Raw genomic sequence first — 20,393 nt, 5'->3', positions numbered from 1 at the left:
ATCTATGATTTTATGATTTATCAACTGTAAACTTATTTCAAGATATAAATAGTTTTCAAACCTTATTTTGGGATCCCAGATGTTTAATACTAGCAGTTTTAAATGAAACGACGCATTTTCTAAGATTACAGCCTTAAATTTTAATTAGTCACACTTTTGTCTCAAAACCTCGGTTAGCGAGTTCATTGCACACTGTTTTGTCTTAAAAACTCACTTAGTAACGGCTCTAAGGTAGTAGGGCATTACAAAACACTTCGATGAACATGGAGGGTATGATGATATCGAGATAGGCAGAAAGAATCCACCGGAGGACATGGACAATGAGAATTGCAGAAGTTGGTTGACCTTTTCACCACTCCACAGTTCATGGCACGCTGAAAGGAAAATGCTACCAACAGAGAAAAACAGAAGTATCCAAGTCTCCATGGATCGACCCCTTATGCTTCTGCTCGATTTAAGAAGGTAAATAAAAAAAATATAGATAATTTGAAATATTTTTAGTTATCTTAATAATTATTTCAATATTTAACAAATATTTTGTTACATTTTGTTTTCTGAAGATGAATCATTAGACTAAGGAATTGCCCAGCATTATTAATACGTTCCATAACATGCACAATCATTTGACACGTGGATGGGTGAACACGAATGCTAAGGATACATATGTAAGTAACTTTCTAAGTTTTGTATACATGCTTAATATTTAATTATATTATGTATTAATCGTCTTATTTCTAAATAATAGGATGCCTTGTAGCAACAAGTCCAGACACAATCCCAATCCCAATCCAATTCTAAATCTTCAGCAGGAAGTGCCTATGTCGATGAGACAAAAGCCGTCTCAAAGGTACTTGGTCAACGTGTGGCCACAACCGAGGTATTGGACGCAAGTTAAAGGGCACTAGTACCTTTGCCTCAGGCACCACCAGGTCGTCTTCACAATCAGAGGCATCACAATTTCAATCCAACACAGTCGGCCCTCCAATGGTACCAGTTGAGGTTTTCCAATCCATGGTTCAACACTTCAGTCAAGCCATTATGACCCAGAACAACAACTTCCACCAAATGCAACAATTTATGCAAGCTACAAATCCGAACATCCAAGCTCCACAATTTCTGCCTGTCAACTGGTACATGAATATGATACAGTCCATGGTGGCAAACTTTCCAGGCTGGGGCCAATTTCTGCCACAGTAGACACAACCACCACAGCAGCCACAGCCACCACATCCACCACAACAGCCCGACAATGATGATGACTTTAGGATTAATTTAGATATCATTTAGTTTGGTTATATTATTCTTTTAAACTTATAAATATTTTTGTGTTGTTTTTTTATTTTAGAGACTATACTACTTATATTTTGGAGACTATACTAATTTTAAATTGGTTTTATTATTTTATTAAATAAATTTTTTTAATTAATTAATATTTTATTAAATAAATTTTAATTAATATAATTAATTATTTTTTAAAACAAATTATATACCATGTCGTCATAGTTGCGTGCTCGCTGAACACAAAAATATGAGATTCTGTGGCCCTACGCCGATGACATGTCATCGCTGAAGGCATATAGACCCACACACTCTACAGCGATGACATGTTGCCGCTATCGATGCAACAGTCCACGGACCTACAGCAACAACATTTGGTCGCTGTAGGAGTTTTGAAATTAAAATTTTCAAATTTTACAACCACCTACAGTGACGACATGTCCTAGTTCAACCCAAAAAGGGATTTTTTACTACGACCAACATGTCATTGTTGTAGTAAAACCCTACTGCAACGAACGAGTTTTGTCGTCGTTGTAGGTCGCTACACATACGGACCTATAGCGACTCCATTTTGGTGACGACATGTCGCCACTATAGACCTACAACGATGACTTCTGGATCTACAGCGAGCTGTAGTCCTATTTTCCTATAGTGTTTATCATATTAATCATGACTAAACCCATCAATTGTAACATATACAAATACAATTAAATGACATAGATCAATCATGGATGCATAGCATGGAAATTACATGCAATGTGAACCAAACATACCTATTTCCAACTAGTCCTCCTTAAACTTCAGTGAGGTCAGAATCAAACAAAACAAAATACAAAATGAATGAACTGAAAACTTCATTTCTGATCAGAAAGTAACCAAATACATAAGTGTCTGAAACAAACATAAAGAAAATAATGTACATACTCCCACTAAATCATGATATCCTTAACCAATATAACACTTATATGAGCAATGTGCTCATGAAAGACCTTGGGTGGTAATCCCTTTGTGAGGGTATGGACAGAAAAGGATATTAAATGAAAGGCTTAAAGGGTGTTATCCTCGGGTTTTGAGGAGAGTTCGGGCTGACAAGGAATTATCAATAGATGGGCAGAGTTAATTCCACCCTTGGTTAAGAGGATGAGAGATCCTGATTAGAGGGTTGTGTTAAATGTTAAGGCAGGGAGATGCCTGGAAATGGTACTCGGGCTGAGGTACTGGCCTAATGGGTTGGAAAGAACCTAGATAATGAATGGTTAGAAGAGATTTTAAAGACATGATTAGAACCGTGGAGACTGGTGGGCTTATAAGTTTGGTTTGGACTGTTGGCGGTAACAACAGTGCAAATCAATGGGTTTGGTGAATCGGGTAATTCATTTCAGGAAGTTATACTGATGGATGTACCTGGAATGGATGGCGACCCATTTAAGGATATGAGATCTGGAATAGTCTAAGTATTTGGGCCGCCCTGATGTAAGGAATTATTGTCTGTATGTGGATGGCGGAGAGGGCCATGTTGTTCGAGGAACTGATGAAAGATGAATAGAGCCCAAGTACCAGAACTGCATTGGCAGTGCTTCCTTTGATGGAATTAGTAAAGATAGATTCGTGATAATCAAGTTGAAAGAACCCCGATTAGTTCTGTGGCTTCTGGTTTTGCCAAGAAAGGGGAAAAGTCTGATTGATAAGATGGTACTTTTATTGATAGAACGTAGCGAGGTCGGATTCTCAATTTTGAGGTAAAAGGATCCCAGACAGTGCTTGGGCACCTAATTTGAGATTGGAAAGAAGCCTGATTGGAAAGGTAGTTATCAAGATGGTGACAGGAACCAAGGAGGTTATTTGGTATGCACAGGAGGGAGAGGATGCCACCTGAGAGGAGGTCAGGTGAGGGCATGACTTCTACATAGAATGACTCGATATGTTAGGATGGATTTCCCATGGTGAGGGAACGGAGAACTAGAATGCATCGATACAATCAAGGTTCGAGGCTGATTCCTCGAGGATGAGTATTTAACTGAATGGTTTATACTTTGGTCATGTAACAAACTGAAGGAACTCGGTGTTGTGAATGCTCCGAGAGGGTGATGGACATAGAGAGGTTGCCTCAAAGGTGCCATTTGAGAGGCTGAGGACAGTAATACTTATGGAGAAGGAATTAGAAACTCTGGCAGATGGATTGGGATGCAAGTGATCAAGAAATGCATAGTATACGACAGAGTTTGTCTTAAGGGAGCCTTAGCATGGGTCATAGTGAGAGAGCTGAGCAGTTAAGAAATAACCATGGATTTTAGAGAATATCATCTGGAGTATGTAAAGGAGACTGAGTGGAAACTGAGCTGACCAGTGGGAAAATTATATGGGTATGTAAAGAAAGATTTAGGGGTACTTCAAGGTCGGACCACAGATGGGATTGGTATAGGGAATGTTGTAAAAGATGGTTTTGGCTGACGGAAATTCTATTGAAGCAACGAGAGAATTCAACCTTGGAGTAGCCAGAGCGTGATACGGCGGGGAATTGATTAGCATCGTCGGGTTAGAACGTAAAGTATAATGTTGGATACAAGATGGGACGATGTCTCCAAGAGTTGATCTATGACCTGGTTATTACCAGCTGGAAACCAAGGATAGAGGCATTTCGTGAAATTGTCTACTTTGCACCGGGTAGGGTGTGAGGAGTTGGTAACAAAGATTCTACAACGGTTCAAGCTACAGCAGCACAGGTAAGTTCTTTAGGCAGAGAATGCATGAACGGTATGGGCAAGTCCCCTTCTAGCTCACGAGCAGTACATGTGGATTACTCCCAGATGGAAATGGTGAGCAAATGATTATACTGAAGACGTTTGTACCCAGAAGGCAGAGTCACAGGTAAGGTTCTACGGAGTGTTAGTTTGGGTGTCGTCAGGAGTACCCAGAATAGAACTACAAGAAGAAAGGACAGGTATGAGGAGATTTGATCTGAAGCCACAAAGAAGCTAATGATGAATATCTGAAGAATAGAGAGCATAACAGAACTGGCAAGCGCGTCATCTATTGCATAAGTTTCTCCGGGGACAACTACATTAGAGATGAGGAGAAAAGTAAAACTTGAGATTAGACAGACTGAGTGGTGTCAAATCAGAAGGAAATTCATAAGACAAGGTAAGAATTGATTGATATCTAGTGATGCAAGAATATGTGGGCGTTATGGTTAAGTATAGAGTGATGGCATAAAGGACCTGATCTGTGGTAAGGATATGGAAATGGGGGAGTGTATCACGATTTCGGCACGCCCAAGAATAAATTGACGCGAGGATTGATCGAGCCTTGCGGGAGACGAAAGAATGAACACGGTTGATATACTTAGAGAGTTAAGGTTGACAGTTATGGATATCATAAGGTGCTTGAGTATTGGGTATTAGTAAGAAAGATAACGTTGAGATCCAGATGTGGAGAAAAGTAGCAGATGGGTGATCGGTGTATGAAATCCTTGATTTAGCGAGGGGAAATTTAATTGGAGGCGGAACTCCTAGCTGGGAGGCGTGTATCGGTCAAGGAATAACGCTATAGATTGTAATGGAGTGGACAAGGCAATGACTGAGTTCGGCATAACGTTAGTTGGTAATGGTTAGCTGGTGGGTGTCACTGAGCTATGGAATCCGAAGTGTTGGCTTGGGTTGAAGCAGGGAAGAACCCTGCCAAGGTGGTACAAGTTAAGATACCAGGTATGGGTGAAGGATCCAATTAGATTTGGTTTTTGAATGAGAATTCTGAATGGATATCATTCCACCTCCTTGGGTACGTCGTACCAGGAGGGTCGAGCGGGTGACAGAATCTAGTGTTTTCCTTTGGACCCTGAGGGGTTAGGTGATGTGGTGGTGTATCGTGGGAATAGACCACAATAGACCTTAAGTAAGGCGTTTGGACATGAAAAGTTTTAACTCGGTTGTTTGAGTTAATGTTGTTGGGTCAAGTGAACTGGTTTCAGGGTAGAACGTCAATGATACTGAATTGAGACCCTACAGTATTTTAAATTTTGGAGTGGATTTAGAGAACGAAAAGAACAGAGTGGGAACCTGGAATTATCAGTTGATTGCAAGTGGAATGGCAGTCTGAAAGTTTATCAGATATCTTAAGGGATTAAGCGCTAAGTAGGCGAATACTTGAGGTATTAAGGGAAGTGTAATCCCTGATGAGTTAGTCGTGGCAGCAGCTGCTGGTGTCTTGTTAATGTAACGCGACATAGGGCTTGATAAGAGGTGAAGCATAGTGAATACTACAGTTTGGCTTTAGTTCAGAGAGAAAGCCAAAGAGGTCGTTGAAACTTCTTAAGGCAGGAGTGTCTGCCTATTTGAAAGAATTAAGAGCTGGTAAATTGCTAAGTTATGAGGAAATAAAGTTCCGGAAGGAAAGAGTTGCGTCTCTGCGTAATAACAGACAAGGATTTGTATGGTGTTCAGAGAAAGAAGGGAGAATTCGGACTCTTGATTCAACATAAAATTCTGAAGTTTTACCAAGGGTTAGGCCAGCAGGGCCTACTAATTGATTCCACCTAGTAGAGGTGATGACTTTTGAGTATCTCTGGAATTAGGAATAAGACAATGAATTGGTCATTTTAATCTGGGCAGACCCTGAGGCTTCAGCAAGGTTGCGGTGTAAACAAGGGGATAACGAGAGTATGGATATTAGACAAGATCTTGTGGGGCAAGATTGTTACGCCTGAAAGAGTGTTGTTGGAAAGTAAAGTAAAGGCGGTGGACCTTGGAAATCATGGTCAGAGTCGCGGGTTTACTGACTGATGTGTTTGGATAAATTTCAAGGATGAAATTTTTATGAGGAGGGGATAGTTGTAACGACCCAAAATCGCTAATAAGGCTTGAGGGCCTTGATTAGTGTGCCAGGAGGGCATGTTGGGATTTATGTGTGATTTTATGAGTTAAATGCATGGTTATGATTTAAAGCATGTTATATGACTAATTGAACATTCGAGATGCATGACTACGTGGTTAGTATGCATGTTAGGTGAAATAAATATGCATGTGGACCCCGTTTGCATGATAGGGGTAAATTGGTAATTTTAGCCCGCTGAGGGCATATATGTGATAATTGTATTCTGTGGAGTGTACCACGTGAGTGTGGTGTTATTATTGTGATGCACGTGCCGAGACGATCCTAGAGAGCAAGTTAACTTAAAAGTCACAACGGGATTTTATACCCGGCTCGGGAGGAGCCTAGGGGTACTTTGGGAATTTTATGGTTAAGTAAAGAATTGGCGGTTAATGGTTATTGGAGATTTAGTAACCTGGGTAACCATTAGTTACTACTGAGAGTAACAAGTTTAGGTGAAAGAAATGGTAGAATTGCAATATAGGAGAAATGACTAGAGTGCCCTTGAGGTGTAGTTAGCAAAGGGTTTTGATGAAGGGGTAAAATGGTCATTTGGCTGGGAATTAGATATGTTGCAGCTGGGTATTAAGGGGTACATGGTTTGGGGCTTGGTCATTGTTTGGTTTTGTTAAAAATAAAGAGAAGAAAAACTAGAAGAAGAAAAGTTAGGGCAAGGAGAGGAAGAAGAGAAGAAGGGAGCTGAAACTTGAGGGATCTAGGAGGAGAATCAAGGGGTTGGAGCCAATTAAACTTGATCATAAGCCAAGACTTTCTGAGGTAAGGATTTATCTCTTCTTTGTTAAGTTTCTAAGCTTGATTTTTCTTCCCTTAATATGTTAGTATGAAGATTGAAAGTTGATGTGTGGCCAATTGGTGAATTGGGGATTTGATTGTGTGTTTGGGTTCTTTGATGATGTTTCTGAGTTGTTAGATGGTTTATGTGGGTTTTGAGTTGATTTTGGGGCTTAGGTGTGAGTTTGAGATGATTTGGGAGTGTTTTCGATGATGAAATGCAGAGGAAAAACCCAATTTTTCTGGGTTCGCGAAGGAGCACCGCGGCCCTGTTCTTGGGCGCCGCGGCGCGAGGCTGTTTGCAGTCAGGGAGCTCTCTGACTTCTCTGGGCGCCGCGGCCCTTGCGGGTAGCGCCGCGGCGCTACGCCTTTTTCAGGATGGGAAATTTTGCAAATTTGATCTTTTGCTCCGGGGGTTCGGGGGATGCTTCCGATGAATTGTTTTAGGAATTTGGGAGTCCCGAGAGTGTGGGATTGGTCCCGAGAAGTGTTTTTGAATTGATTAGTATTAAAGGGTGTTCCATGTGTGTTGTGACTATGATATTGGAGAGGCTCATGCTAGAGGACCGTGCTCGCGGCTTAAGTGCATCAGGAAGCTCGGAGTACAGGTAAGAAAACTATAACACCCGTAGGATAGGGCATGAAGCTCAATGGTCGCGCTCCCATGACCCAAGAGGTGCATTTCATGTACAACCTCATGCCCACTCCCAAGTCAAAGGGCTTCTAATTTTTACAGAAAGCCAACTCTCACGTCTCTTTGATCGAAGGATTCGTTTCTAACACGGGTTCGTGGAAGCAGGACTTTTTCTTTGTCAAAGGCCCTCTTTTTGTCTATGAACATTTCCGATCCTCTCCAAGTAAGTACTTCAAGTCTTTTTTTTTACATTGAACTTGTTATTGTGGACCTTATATTCATAGTGATAGCTGAGTTGGTTATTCAGAGAATTTTACTATCCCTGACGTTCCTGAGTCGGAGGCGACGTCGGTGGACATCTTCCTTGATTCAGACCTTTCGATGAAAATTGCTGCCCATCTTTTTACTGTGACCAACCTCAACTATTATGGTCTATCCACGATTTTGGAGCCCTACCTGCTATGGCACATTTCTAAGCGAAAGAAGAAAATGGCTCCGGCAGAACCACACTAAGACGATGGTGACTTTGAATGAGTGCCTGAGGAGACTTCTCCAGAATCAAAATGTCCAGGCCAACTGTCTCTGACTTCCAGAGGACGCCCCTCTTCTGCTCCTATGGACTGCAACACGGATTCTCATTCCCACAGTTCACAGTCAATGCAAGGGCGCTTTGTTCTGCCTTCATACGATGAATTTGAGAATCTCCCTTATGCCCCCACTAGCATGGCTATTCTAGGTACCCTTCATCTAATGCTCTTGTGCCTCCTCCTCGCTCAGTGAGTGGGTCATCTGTCCCTGCTCACCCGGACACTCCTGATTTGGAGGGTCTGTCTTGGGTGAGTCGCACATCAACCCCTTATGTGCAAAGGTATGCCCGGGTTGTTGAGGATATCCCCGAGACCGAGTGGACAAGTCTCGATAGTTTTAACACAACGGAGCTTGGGAGACCCTCATTCACTCCAGTACTTAGGTGAGTTCATGCATCTTTCATTGGTCATTTTTGTGTTTGTGTTCCCTATTTGCTCACTTTTTACTTTCTTCTAGACTTCTCTAGTGGCTCGGCGCTTGAAAGAATCGGCACAAGACCTATCCTTGTCCAAAGCTTAAAGGGATTGTCTTGTAGTCAGAGTTCAGGAGCTAGAAGGACAACTTGCTGATGCTAATCTTAGGCTGGAGACAGCCCTATCAAAGGCCTCATCATTAACCAAAAAGAAGAAGAGACCAGAAGCCCAGGCTGAGGTGTTGTGAGAGAGGATCACCCTCCTGGAGGCCGATTTGGTAGAGGTTGAATATAACTCTGTGGAGCGCACCCTATATGGAGTGTGGAGGCAGAATCCTGGTATTGAATTCTCCTCCTTTGGTGATCATGTCGTTGCCAAGGCGGTCGAGTGGAATGCTCATGGCGGGAGGCCTTGAGATTTCCCTTTTACAGCTTTTATTTTCCCATTTCGATTTGGTTGTATAATTATTGAAACCTTATTATGCCAGAGAAGTTTCTCCAAGTTCTTTGCTTTTTCCTTCAGGAACTTTTATAAGTCCTGTTGTGGTTGGTCCTGGCTTTATCCTCCAAAATTATCACGGCTTTATATACATATGTGATATTTTCTTATTGTTTCTTTATTCTTGAGGTCCTTTTGATCCCACTCCTGTATGTAGGAGCAAAATGGGTTCGATAGGTCTCTCTTTTTTCTGATAACTTGTTGGTGCTTTATCTGGATTGGTAACGATAGTCTCTTTGGTGAACCTTGACCGTATTTGTAAGGATATATTGACCCTTTGGGTTCTAGCTATCATTTTATATATTTTCATGTGTGCTTGTTATTTTTTTGTGAGGAGCGTCCTTCTCGACATTATGTATAGTACTATTTTTACAAAGGTCTCTTTTAGGACCCTTTTTGGCTAGACGGCTTTGTGGCCGCTCTAGGCTTATTGGTGGATGCTCTCCCTGAGGTCTTTCCCCTCATGGAGGTATCATCCTTTATTAGGGGGTTATCCTTGTGAAACTGTTTGAATTCTTTTCACAAGTGTGTGTTCTTTTCGAAAGCATCTCTCTTACAAGGGCTTCTTTTAGGACCCTTCTTCGCTAGACGGCTTGGTGGCCGCTCTAGGCTTATTGGTGGATGTCCCCCTTGAGGCTTTACCCCTAGTGGAAGTGTTAGCCCTTATTAGAGGGTTATCATCTTGAGACCTTTTGGCTCCCTTGGCATCCATAAGGGTAGCTAATCCTTATGAACCCAAGAAGTGCTCCAGGTTTACCAACAGATATCCTCATTGAGACCATACCCCTCGCAGAGGTGTTTAGCCTTTCTTGTGAGGTTATCCCTGTAGGACCTTCTGGCTCCCTTGATATCCATAAGGGTAGCTAACGCTCATGAATTCAAGAGGTCTTTATTTCTTTTTTTTTTCTTTGCTAAATACTCTTCCCCCAAGTGGTTGGTGAGATTTATCTCGTCGGGCACTTTGATCCTTTTGCTAATGTACTTTGATAATTTCAATTGGTGATGGGTACGCAAGAGCCAGATATGTGCTAGTGTAAATGAGGAGTGTGACATACCAATAAGAAACATATTCATTTAAAATTAGTAGTGTACATAGATATTTATGGCAACAATGTGCCTACTTTGTACCAGTGGATCTAGGTGACCCATTTAATTCATAGCTGCCTCTGAGTGTAGGACTCAGAATTATTTTTGTAATTAGTATTTTCATAATATAATACTTGCTAAAATCTTTTATATATTTTACCGACTGTTGAAAGTACGGGTTAATAGCGGAACTTTTAAAGAAAAAGATTTTAGCAGATTATGGGAAAATACTATTGTGATACTCGAGTCTAGGTATCGAGACCATAGGGTAGGTATCCCCGAGACTTAGGGTTTAGTCTCAAATATTTTTGTATGAATTTCCTTAATGGGTTTAAAACCAAATAAGGATCTTTAATCCTTAATAATAATTTTGAAAATGACCAAACTGCCAAAAATATTAATAATGAATTATGAAGTGCCATAGTTAATCGAGTATACTGTATGGATAATTACAGTATTGGCTAACATAACTGGATTATACATTGGAGGGTGAAATCTTGCTGAGGGCAAAGGACTCAAAGTAAGTAAACTTATATTGTGTGGCTGCAACATGAAACGACTATTGTACTGTATGTCTGTATAGGGACACATGCACATATATACATTGTCATAGAAAGTTGCTTAGAGACATTAGTCTAGTGAGTGATGATTTAGAAAATATGAACGTTAGATATTCGCCATATCCTAGATAGCTGATTCCCATCACACTACTTGATTTTATTATGTCTGGTTCATTACCGCGGTGAATGGCCAAGACGTGAGGATTGCTAGTTTAAACCTAGGGGTGCCAAAATGAATGGGACCTAGAGGCCCTAATGCTTACTTAATCAGTGAACAGATAGAACCCAAGCAAGTGCTCTGATAAGTTATTCCCAGATAGTAGTCGTAAATATTTGCCATTCAGTGAGAGTGCCTAGAGATACTAGGGATTGCCAAGTTTGAGTGAGGCTTAACACCCTAGGGGCAACTGCTCACCAGCACCACTGATTAACATAGAAGTCTCTGTAAAACTTTGTAACTTCAATTACACTATTGGATAAGTAGTGATGCCCTAGGTAACTTGATGGTTACCCTTGTGAGGGATTTACTCTTGGATTAGTAGCAATGCCCTAGGTAACACGATAGTTACCCTTGATGGGAATATTTATTAGCTAGATATTAGTGTTGAGACTCGGTTCTCTCTTATAGATTAGCATTTATGCTGGAGGGCATGTTATGCTCAAATTGTTGGAAGTTGTCGAGCGTTGGTTTGAATTATATTATGATATATTATATCTGCATGCTCTGGGATTTTCTGAGTGCAGGGATTTATTTGTTGATAAGAAATAGTTGTGATATAATATATCTGCTTGTTCTGGGATTTTCTGAGTGCAGGAATTTAACTGTTTGTATGAAATAATTTGTCATTGGTTATCAGGCTTGACCATAAGTTTTCCAGGATGTTTTATGTTCTTGAAATTTATTGTGTAGGGTCCAGATGGATCTGGAACCCTAATTCTCTGCATGCTTTTGTTTTAAAGTTAAACTTACTAAGTGTTTTCGCTTACCTAGTCGTTTTCTGTTGTAGGTAAGAACAAGGGCAAGGCAAAGCAGTGAGCGCTGAAGGCTACCTTGTGAATGTACATGTGGACCGACCTTTTGGGAAGCCATTTTATTTTTGGAAATGTTGTGTTGTTTTTAGAAACTAGGCTCACTATACTCTTTATAAAATATGTTTGTATTAAACGTTAAGTATGGCCATACGAATTTAATTTTTTTTTATACGGGTTTTTGAGACATTTGGTTAAATGAAAACATTTATATTTCTGCATTATCGAGTCTTAAAAATCTGGGTCATTAAAGAATGGAGGTCATATTTATAGGAGAGCACTGTTGACTCACTGTACATGGTGGTCCCGGGGTGACATGGCCCTTCATATGTAGACTACGAATGGTAGTGGTGCGTGGAGAGTGGTGGTCGGCTCCAGCACATGCCAAAGGTCTGTAGGAACACCTCAATTTTAGTACCCAGTTGTACCTCCACCATCTGTTTAGTACGAATGTCAGAGGTTAGCTGGGAGGGACCACATCAGGTACCTTACTCGTACGACCACTACTTGTTTGGCGTGGTGCTTAGGGTCAGACACCTTGGGTTTTCAGGGTCGCACCCCTAGACGTACTTCGTATATGTATGATCTCTTTGAGTCATGCGTAGGGTTTTATCCTCACAATGCATCCTACTATATTAACCTTTAAGTGTTGAAGTCTTTATGGGTCATCATGGGAGACACGATCCCAAGAGGCATGGGAGGAGGCAAGGGCCTCCCGAGATGCCCGACACGGGGGAAAGGACCATGTGCAAGGCTACGCCTCCGGAGGTGCTTGCGCGAGACAAAGGCTTGTGGCACGAGGCCATGCCTCATGAGGTGCTTTCACAAGACGGGGGCTTGTGGTGCAAGGCCATGCCTCATAAGGTGCTTGCACAAGACGAAGGCTTGTTGTGCGAGACGGGGTCTCGTGGTGCGAGGCCATGCGCCTCGAGGTTCTTGCGTGAGATGAAGGCTTGTGGCGCGAGACAGAGGCTCATGGTGCGAGGCCATGCCTCACGAAGAACTTGTACGAGATGAAGGCGTGCGGACGCGAGGCTGTGCCTCGCGAGGCCTTGGTGCGAGGTGGGCCATTATTAGCAAGATATGCGCCCCCTTGGGACTCTCAGTCTGAGACGCATTGTTAGTTTCGAGGGGTGATCCTATGAAGCGAGGCTTAATAAGAAAGGTGCACGCCTCGTGAGGTCTTTGGCAGAGGGCGCAAGGTCGAGCTTAGTTGTTTTCATCCCGAGCCTATATTTTGAGGGTCATGAGGCGAGGCCTTGTGAATTTGACATTTTGGCATCCACATGGGACAATACCATATTCTTCTAGGAATTTATCAAACGGTCTTGGATGTTGTTCGCCTGAGCCATCATATCTACCGTAGTACTCACCACCATGATCAGATCTGACATTTTTAATTCTTTTGTTGAGTTGATTCGATTCTCAACTTCAACTTTATAAGCTTTGAACACATCTAGAGAATGATATTTTTAATGAATGAGATATAGGTACCCATAACGTGAGTACTCATCTATGAATGATATGAAATATTATTGACCATTCCATGATGCTATAGGGAATGACCCATAAATATCTGTATGAATCAATTCTAAGACATATAAGGATCTGTTGGCACCTAATCTCTTAGTTTTGGTCTGTTTTCCTTTGATACAATTGACACAAACATCAATGTATGTGAAGTCAAGAGACTTTAAAATGGCATCAGACACAAGGCGCTCAACTCTACCTTTTGAGATACGACCTAAGCGCTTATGCCATAATGACGCTGAATTTTCCTTATTTAATTTGCCTTTAGTACCATGTGATTCCACATGCAAGGTTTCATTATAGGATGCAATTGTTTCTAGCAAATAAAGGTTTTCATAAGCATTCAAGTAACCAGTTCCAATAACATTTGAATTTAAAGACAAACTAAATTGATTGTTTCCAAATGGACGACAATATCCAAATTTGTCCCACAAAGAAACATAAACTAAATTTTGTCTAAAAGATGGTACAAAAAAAGTGTCTTTCAAATCCAAATAAAAACCAGTTCCTAACAACAACCTAAAATGCCCAATTGCTTCCACTTCAACCAATTTTTCCATGACCCATGAAGATGTGTCTTTCACCATCACTTGGCTTTCAATAGCTCAGGAAACCCTACATAGAAAGATTTATGTGAGTAGGAGCACTAGAATCTATCCACCAAGTGTTTCCGGGTACAGAAGCTAAATTAACCTCAGAATAGACCAAATTAAGAATCATAACTTTCTTTTCACGCCATGCATGATACTTGGTACATTTTTTCTTCACATGTCCAGGCTTGATGCAAAAGAGAAAACCCTCTGAATCCTGTTGTTGTTTCTTTTGGGTTGAACCCTTAGCAGCTTCATTCTCAGATTTCTTTTCTTGCCCTTATCCTTAGGGGCAATGGCCAAATGAGCACTTTTAGTCTTATCTTGTTTCAACCTTTCTACCTCTTGCCCACAATGAGAAATGAGCTCATTAAGAGTCCATTTCTCCTTTTGACAGTGGTAACTAATTTTAAATTGGTTAAAGTATGCAGTTTGCCTTAACAAAACGAGAAGGAGAAGAAAATCATCAAAGAGCGCAATTTTAAGTACCTTAAGCCTTGAGACAATATGATGCATTTCCATAATGTACTCCCTGACATTTCCTTGACCCTTGTACTTCATAGACATCAAAGCCCAGAAATGTAGTCATTTCAACCTTATCGTTTTTAGCATAACGTTCCTCAATTTGGTCAAGGAAATTAATGGACTTAGTAATCCCTTCGGATTTTGTGCCCCAAAAGGCTTCCGGAATGCTGCGTTTCATAATCATTAGACTGATTCGATTTGATCAACACTACCTCTCAAATTCCGCCTTTTCATCACAGGTGCTTTCTTTAGTGGGAGGTGTAGGTTCTTCAACCCTAATGCATGGTCTAAATCCAAACATCCCAGAACTATAAGTAAATTTCTTTTCAAATGTTTGAACTTTGTCCCATTAAGCATAGGAATAGAATTAATATTAGTAGATATTGTGGTAGCAGAAGATGAACTAGTTGAATATAGAACAAAATAAACAAAATAAGCTCACATCATAATGCATAATTAAACAATAAATTCAAACAATGTTTAATCCCATCTCAACATACCAAGCACAACATTAATATCAAGTCTTTGGATAGTAATATTAACTATAAGTGGTATTCTTGTTGTAGTGATCAAACATTGACAATAAATCATGTTAAACAATCAATCAATCTTTGGACTAACATATTGCTCACATAAAATACCTTATAATTGTCACACATTTATTATCGTAGGTGTGCATGAAATTCAGCCAGATATTAACTTACCTTTGGGTTAGTTAATAAACGCAAGAATTGTAGCACACAATCATCTAGATATTTTAAATCAAGTAATCTACACCAAAAAGGTCACTTTGGTACATATTGTTTCAATTTAACTATTTAAAATATTAGACATCCTTAAGAAAATTTCCAAAACCTAAATTTAATTGTTACATAATAAATTATCCATCCATAACTTTTTATCTTTTAATTAAATATAATCTAAATGGAAAAATATGTACGAAATTATCTAAATAAATCTCGACATGAATATATATATTTAAAATAAATTGTTAACATATATAAATATATATGTACATATATATGAATGAGACTAAATAAAGAAGAAAATGAATTGGGCCAAATTCTTTCTTTTCCACCAAGGAATCTGTTATACCCAGATTTCGAGACCAGAAGTTATGACCTCGAAAATTGGACTCGTCAAATGTGAGCTCGAAATATATAAAATACATTGTATGGTCTAGTTATAAGATCTTCGAAGTAAAATGACAATCTCGAAAATGTGTAACCTCGGGATACATCCATTATCGATTGCCTTCGGATTAAGTAGCCCGAGCTTAAGAAGTGCAAGCTCGAGTGTGATAGCCTCGATAGTATTTATCTCCTCTGAGCAGGTCTTAGAGTAAGATGGCAAGTTCGTAACAAGTCCGTAAGTCTTGACAGTCATGACGCTGATCGCTGACCTCGAAGATTTGATGAATCACCTAAGATAATCCGTTGTGTATGTGTGAATATATTTATTGCTGTAAAATCCAAATATTAAAGGGATATTATTTAGTTTGTTATTCATTCCAGGGTCTTCATGGGACGTTTCCTTGTATATAGGAGATACAACATTTAATGTAATTATTTGAATTGATATACAGAATATCTTCCTGAAATATGTGGGAATGAACTCTGTAACCTCTCTATAAATAGAGGAGGAATGACCACTTGTAAGGGGATCAAGAATCTGAGATCTTGAGAGAAAATTCTGGGTAATTCATCCTTGAAGAATTTCTAGAAAACTCTAAGTCTTAATAACACAGACTCGTGGACTAGGCAAATTTAACTGCTGAACCACGTAAAAACCTTCTTGTTCCTCTTTACTATTTGTTCACACTGTCGTTTATATTGTTTAATTGCTCTGCGATTTAAGTTGATGAAAAATGGCGTCAACAGTTTGGTACTTTCATTGAGAGCATTAAGCAATACGAATCTGAGTCTAGTCAGTTGAAGAAGCCTCCCTGGATCAACTATGGCCGCGAATGATCCTAATATTCCTGAAGAAGAAGTTAGCTATCTGCGGCGTCCTGGGAAACAGTCGATGATGAATCTAGACCCGGATGAGAGGAGTGGGTCCTCTGACTCTCGAGGACCACCTGCACCACCGGCCCCCAGGGACGACGAGGACATGTACTATAACCCTGAGCGATATGTCCCTATTGTGGAGCTTGAAAACCGTCAATTGCGAAAGCAGTTGGCGGAGACCAAGAAACGTAATGAGGAGCTGGCCAGATTGGTTGCTGAGGCACAGGTGGCTAAGCCCCCTCCTCTGCCTGAGGACCAAGCTCCACCTCCGTGAGATGTTCATGTTCCTCCCCGCAGGCCCCGTAGGTGACCTCGCAAAAACGCTGCCACACGAAGAACGGAGCAACCTCCGCTACCGACAAAACAGCCTGCTCCCTCGAGGCCCTGAAGAAACACCCAGGCTAGAGCTCCTGTCAATTCAACTGTTGAGTTTCTAGCTAATACTGGGAATAACCGAGCCCCCACAGCAGCTCAGACCCAAAACCCTGGTAATGCGCAGACCATTCCCGAACCAGCACAGGCGAACTCGGGACCTTCCAAGCCCCGAAATGGATGGCAGCCACCATCACCCATATGGCACCCACCGTCGCCGATAAGATATCCCTCACCGCCTCGAAGAAACACACAACTGACTCAGGGTGATAGGGAAAGGCGGGATGGACGGAAACATGGGAATGGGGAAACTGCTAGAGAACGTAGAGGCGCCCAGCCTACAAGGAGCCAAATGTCTCAGTCTCACACTATAGACACGAGACAACCAGAAAGGGACCCATCTCGAAACAACTATGCGGCAAGCCTTGCCAGCGAAGGCTCTGAAGACACAAGATTGGTCAGCATGTATGACCGAGGACGCAGAAATACTGGAAATCAAAGGGATCACCCTGACTTACGAGAACACATAAATCAGAATCGAGGTAATGGTAACCCCTCAAACCTAGACCTGAGGGATCGCCTAAATGGACGTAAGGATCCCATGCGAAGGCGCAAACCTAGAATTGTGATCAATGATAACCAATTTTAGGTTAGACCCCCCGTGGATCCAGTCCAGGAGAGGATTGATCAATTAGAAAGAGCATTCAGGCTCTTACAGAATTAATGAGGTCGGGATCGAGACGAAGAGTCTGACGAGGAACTTGAACCCTTTGCCCCCCATATTTCCAGCACTCCGTTTCCTGAAGGGTTTCAGATTCCTCATGTCCCACCATTTGATGGGAAGTCCGACCCGTACAGTCACATAAGTATGTTCAACACTATTATGAGAGCAAGTAATGTGGGCTACGAGCTCAGATGCATGCTGTTTCTAGCTTCGCTTACAGGACCAGCAAAAAACTGGTTTGAAAAATATTAGAGGCATTCAATTTCTTCTTGGGAAAGTTGTCCAGGGATTTCAAGAAGCAATTTAGAGCCATGATCAGCATAAGGCCCGAGGCGTCTGCCTTGACCAATGTCCGACAACAACCGAATGAAACGCTGAAAAGTTACCTTACAAGGTTCAATCTGGAAGTCGCCTGAGCTCGTGATGTAGAAAACATGGCCATTTAATGGCTGTCTGAGCCGAGGTAATGCCAGGAAGTACCCTCTGGAAAGATATGCAGAGGAAACCTGTGAGGTCTATAATCGAGTTTTATCAATGAGCTCAGAGGTTTGTCAATTTAGAGGAGGCCAGGTCAATGCTGAATATGGCCTCTCAGCCCATAACTACAACGACAAACTTAAACTCTGCCTCAACCTTGGCAGACCCATTAGCCTTGAAACCCCCAGCAGAAAACCCTTCCAAAAGAAAGAAGAATGAAGGAAGTAACCCCGAGGCGGAAGGGGGAAAGAAGAAGAAAGGGGAAAGATATTTCTCCGTGTACAAGGTGTACACCGAGCTCAACGAGTTTCAGGAGAATATTTATCTGGCTAATGAAAACCAAGTCCCTTTCAGACGCCCAGACCCCATGAGAAACCAGAAATCCAAACAAGACTCAAGTAAATACTGCAGATTTCATAGAGATACCGGACACACAACCGATGAATGCAGGCAGCTGAAGGACGAGATCGAAGGTCTGATCTCGAGAGGATACTTCAGGCAGTATGTAAGGAACCAGAATAATAACTAGGCTTCTACCAGCCAGAAGATAGCTGCACCACCGCCTGCCCAAAACAGTAGCTCCCGAGCAAGGGAAGACGATAGGCCCCCTTCGATTGATGGGGAAGACGTCGTAACCATCTCGGGCGGGCCTCATCTCGCAGGATCGAGCAGGAATTCCCAAAAGCAATACGTAAATGAGCTAAAACCTGGTGAAGGGTCCCCTTATGAACCCAAACTCAGATCTCTGAAATATCAAAAGTTTGAATCTCAACCTATAACCTTTATGGAGGACGGCGTGTCCCATGTTCAATTTCCTCACAACGACCCAGTGGTCATCACCCTTCAACTCGCGAACAAGAGGGTTCACCAAGTCCTGATTGATAATGGGAGCTCAGTGACTCGCGCTTTGTGACCTAAAGGCCTGTGCAACGACGTTGTACGACTTTTCAGGAGAGGAGATTGTTTGTATGGGATCCATCGAACTCCCTGTGACCTTGGGAGACTTCCCAGTCTCAACAACAAGATGATGGAATTCGTAGTAGTGGACCTACCATCAGCCTACAACGTGCTGCTTGGGAGACCCGCCCTAGTAGGGCTGGGGGCAGTTTTGTCTGTGAGGCATTTGGCCATCAAGTTCCCGACTTCTAGTGGCATCGGGACACTGAAGGGAGACCAGCTAGCAGGGAGGGAATGCTATAGCATTTCCATTAGAGGAAAGAAGCAGACAGTGCACAAATGCTCATCATAATTCAGAATAAGGATGGGACAGTCTTCGAAATAGACAAAGAAATCGATCCAAGAATAGAAGAAATAGCTGACCTCGAACCAATGGAAGAGCTCGAAGAGGTCAAAATCGAGGAAGCAGGCCCCCCAAAGATAGTAAAGGTAGGGAAAAACCTTCCCGAAGAGACGAAATAGCAATTAATTTGCTTTTTGAAAAAGAATCAGGATGATTTCGCATGGTCGCATTTGGACATGGTAGGGATAAGTTCGAATGTAGTGAGCCACGCTTTGAATATTGACAAATTCTTACCCCCGAAGTAGAAAAAGTGAAGACTACTGGATGACGACAGGAAGAAGGCCCTAAAAGAGGAAGTCGATAGGTTGAATGCAAATCGATTCATCCGGGATGATTTCTACCCCAATAGGGTAGCTAACTCGGTGCTAGTTTCGAAGCCTAACGGGACATGGCATACCTGTATCGATTATTCGGACCTCAATAAGGCCTGTCCTAAGGACTGCTTCCCCTTACCTCGGATCGACCAGCTCGTAGATGCCGCGGCAGGACATGGACTTATGTCATTCATAGACGCCTATTCTGGATATAACCAAATTGCCATGCATGCCCCTGACCAAGAGCATACGAGTTTCGTGTCAGACAAAGGGTTGTATTGCTACAATGTCATGCCGTTCGGACTCAAGAATGCTGGAGCCACTTACCAACGACTCGTAAACCTGATGTTCTCTGAACAAATAGGTAATAACATGAAAGTTTATGTTGATGATATGTTAGTTAAATCTCAACATAACAATAACCATGTGGACGACCTTGAAGAATGCTTTGCTATGTTACGGAGGTATAACATGAAGCTCAACCCTCAGAAGTGCTATTTCGGAGTATCTTCAGGAAAATTCCAAGGCTTCATTGTAAGTGCCCGGGGAATAGAAGCAAATCCAGACAAGATCCAGGCTTTTATTGATATGCCCTCACCTCAAAAGCATAAGGATGTCCAAAGTTTGACTAGAAGGATGGCGGCACTGAGTAGGTTTATCTCGAAATCTACAGACTGTTGTCTTCCATTTTTCAACCTTTTGATGGGGGGGAGCAAGAAGTTCGATTGAACAGAAGAATGCGAGTTAGCTTTTCAGGAGCTCAAGAAGCACCTCGCGAAACCTCCTATCTTGTCGAAACCCATCACGG

This window comes from Humulus lupulus, chromosome 6, assembly GCF_963169125.1.
Source record: "Humulus lupulus chromosome 6, drHumLupu1.1, whole genome shotgun sequence".
NCBI classification, from domain to species: domain Eukaryota; kingdom Viridiplantae; phylum Streptophyta; class Magnoliopsida; order Rosales; family Cannabaceae; genus Humulus; species Humulus lupulus.
Note: the sequence above shows the minus strand (reverse complement) of the source record.